We start from the raw sequence: 3,878 nt of genomic DNA on the forward strand, positions 1-3,878 counted from the left end.
CAGACGTGTGCTCTTCCGATCTTAAAATTATTTTTAATTACATTGTAAAATATATTTCTTGTTAAAAAGCAACTTTAGGAAAAGAAACTATTTCTTTTTTTAAAATAAACAATTATGTTGATTTTAAAAAATTTAAAATATTTTGTAAAATTTTCTTTCTTTTGATGAGTTGAGGTTTGTTATTAACTCGTTGTTCTAATATATCAGTAACATCACGTTCACTTTTTTTATACGTATTTTTTAGTAAGTCGTAAGTTATACCTGCCATAGCTAATTTTTTTAGCATTATTTTAGATACAATGCCATTCAAAGGTTGTAGTGTATTTATATTATAATCATTTTCTTTATTTTTGCGAGAAATATCTAAAGTTGTATTAAAAGGCACAATGTTTTCTATTAAATTTTTGTATTCAAAATGGAATTCTACTAAAGCTTTTAATAAATAAACGTCGTAATTAGCATCATGTGCTCCCTCAATTGATAGATTCATTGTATCCTTACATAAATTGGTTAAAGTGCATTCACCTTTTGCTTTTCTATGAGGATACTTTTTTCTGAATAATTTTAATGAATCCACGAATCCAGCAATAACTTTGCTAAATTCAGATACAAGATAAGCTTCTTGTATTTTTCTAAGAAGGTGGGAAGCATCAAAATTACAATTGTGAGCTACAAGAAGACACGGTTTCTCGATACATGTTAAGAAATCAAGTAATTCTCTCAAAACAACTCTAATAGGAAATGATAAGACTCTTACTCCTTTAAAATATAAGTTACCTTGTTCGTTAGTTAAACCGTTAATTTCTGACACCTTTTGAGGAATTTTTTGAGTAGGATCAATGTATTTATTGAATGATTTATCATTATATTTCATAGCAATTTGCAAAATGTCTGCAGTTTTGTTAAAACCAGAAGTTTCAATATCGAAAAATACTATTGCATAGTCGGAGGAACTATCGTAAATATTAATATTATGAATAGATTCAGTGGAATTATTCTTAGGTTGCTGTAATAATTCCATATTACTCTGATAAGTTAATCCTTCAATCAATTCTTTCTTATTTTTAAGTTCAGATCTTTTTTTTTTTAGTAATCGACGATTATATTTAAAAGAAGGCGTTTTTATTTTTAAACCTCTTAGATATGCTACTTTGTCAGTTTTTGCAATATGTTTTTTCAAATAAGATCCGAAACTTAATCCATATTTCTCACATACTTCCTGCAAATATCGTTGGCCTCTATTTTTTTGAGCCACAGCAGCTGCTACTCGAAAATCGGCAGATTCTGTTTGACTATAACAGATATTTTTGGGACATTTTTTTGTTATGAGAGCATTTAAACTCTCATTGGCTTGACTTGAAGCTCCCATTGAAAAGTTATGAGCATTGGCAGATAATTTTTCAAATATGCCTTTTAATTCTTCAAAAAGAATGTAGTTTTTAAAACCACCAATTATAGTACTATGATTATAATCAGGATTTGTAGTATAGCCACACCAATGTCCACAATTATTATGAATATTGAAAACATGATATGGTATATTTTTTATGGCTACTGACAATTTCTCTACGTTTCCTTTATTCTGTGATATAGCATAAGTGAAACATCTTTGTAAATATTTAATATTATCTGAAGTTAATTCTTTATCTGGATCTTTTGATTTATCTATTTTATACAATAAATTTGCAACACCTTTAGCAGTATGATTTTTATCTGATTGCTTTAATATTGGATGGTCACTAACTTTCCTTATGGCAGAAATACTAGAACTGTCATTATCTCCTATAACTACACCAACTTCTATATTTTTAGATTTTAATAAAGAGTTCTGTGCTACAAGTTCGACAGCAACGTCAGCTTCCATTGCTTTCGCACTACCAAAATAATTAAGACGACAGTCATGGTTTTGCTTTGAATGGCCAGTATCACACATACGGCATTTTCTGTTTCGTGTAGCATAATTTAGTACGCGACCTGATTGAGTTCCTATTAAATGGCCATAACCATTTAAGCTATCATATTGATGTCCTGTGCCTCGTTTTGACCATCCCATGTCATATGATGCAGATATTCTTATAACATGATTTTCATGATTATCATTAATAATTGATTGTACTGAATACTGATAATTTTCGTTTTCCTTAATATTTTCCTCAGCTTTGCGTGAATCAAAACAATGTGAATCAGAGCACTCCGGAGTAAGAAAGTTACTATCAATATCATCAGGTCTTGAAATAAAATCGAAAAATTTTGAAATAATCCATTTATTGACAACAAATATTTTGAATAATATCGATATATCATGTATAAAAATCATAGAAAATATTATAATTTATATATATATATATATATATATATATATATTATGTATATAAAATAATGTAGTGTAAAACATTGAAATATCATTGATAATTATATAATTCTTTTTAAAAAAATAATTTTAAAATATGTAATTTTAAACTCACAATGTACTTCTAATCTCTTCTAAATTATGAAATGTTAGTGATTTTTCTTTTATACAAGCTTCTTCACAACTATTTTTGGCAACCAATTCAATGACTGGTCCAATTTGTCTCTCATGTTTTTTGTATGTATTATTAGTCATTCCTGGGATATTCATCGTAAAAAATTGGCCATTGACGTATAACCTATTCCAGCATGAATGCAACCTAATATTTAGATATAAATAAAATAGAAACATATATGTATGTATATATATATATATAAATTATAATTAGTATAATAAAAACATGTATACCTAAAGCTGCTTTTGTATTTATATCAAATACAAATTCAGATTCTTGTGGATTTTGATGCTGGTTACTAGTGGGTACTTTATTCATAAATAAACATTTTCGGCATCGTACGTGAAATATAGACGCTAACCCTTTAACGGTTTCTTTTTCAATATCTTCCAAAGATAAAATTTCTTTACAGAATGCGCAAAATAAATGTTGTGCTATAACAGATATGTTGACGATGCGATTTCCTGTCACGAAACACTGTTTTGTCTCTTTTATGTCTATTTTATGTTTTAAAGCTCTTTGTTTACCAGCTTCAATTTGTTTTATCTTTTTTTCATATTGTTTTGTAGTTATAAATTTGCCTTTATAACGAAACATCTTCATAAAACACGTATGAAAATAAAATATTACTTCAATCGACTATGTGCGTAACCTAGCTATTGCCCAATATTTGATCGAGTGCGCCAAGCAGAACTGCCAATCTCATTTTTAAAATGCAACGTTGTCAAATTTATCGATAATTATTAAACATAAAACATTAAATTATTTGCATTTTCTAATAATAGAATATTAATATTACCATTTAAAATTAAAAATTAACGCTTATTGTTACTTTTTAATTATAATAAATCATAAAATAGCCTTTTTTATTATTAAACAATTTTTAAATAGTAGATTGGTATTACTAATAGACCTTTTCTTTGTAGCTGCACTAGTGTACACTTGTTTTATTTAAAATGAAACAAATATATATTTGAAGTTTGGTGAAAGCGAGAAAGAAAAGTTTTAGTGCAGTTCAATGCAACGACAAAGACAGATCTATAGGCGTACTCCCCTTGCCACCTACCCCCGCAAGTGATCTAACGAACCTCCTTAAAACATAAAGTTAATTGCATGCTTGCTAAAATACCTCTTCAGTAATAGACATATTTGCTACCAGACATTTCCAGCTAGAAAGGAAACCTGCTCGCAATCCTATTTGAGGAATTAACTCTTTGATTAATTCCTCATTTAGTGCAAGCAATCTTTTCATGCTAGTAATTTTTTGACCTAAGAGAAATAAACATAAAAGCAATCACTTGAACATGCTACATACTTAAAATTTGGGCAATGCCTGATAAAAAAGAATAAAAA

The 3,878-nt window shown here is 28.0% G+C and overlaps 1 pseudogene; it reads right to left on the minus strand.

The window, feature by feature from the left end:
* Positions 1-998: 998 nt before the first annotated feature.
* LOC105450299 lies at positions 999-3,245 on the minus strand (annotated as a pseudogene).
* Positions 3,246-3,878: the final 633 nt, after the last annotated feature.

The sequence above is a fragment of the Wasmannia auropunctata genome, unplaced genomic scaffold (assembly GCF_000956235.1).
Source record: "Wasmannia auropunctata unplaced genomic scaffold, wasmannia.A_1.0 LD336064.1, whole genome shotgun sequence".
NCBI lineage: Eukaryota > Metazoa > Arthropoda > Insecta > Hymenoptera > Formicidae > Wasmannia > Wasmannia auropunctata.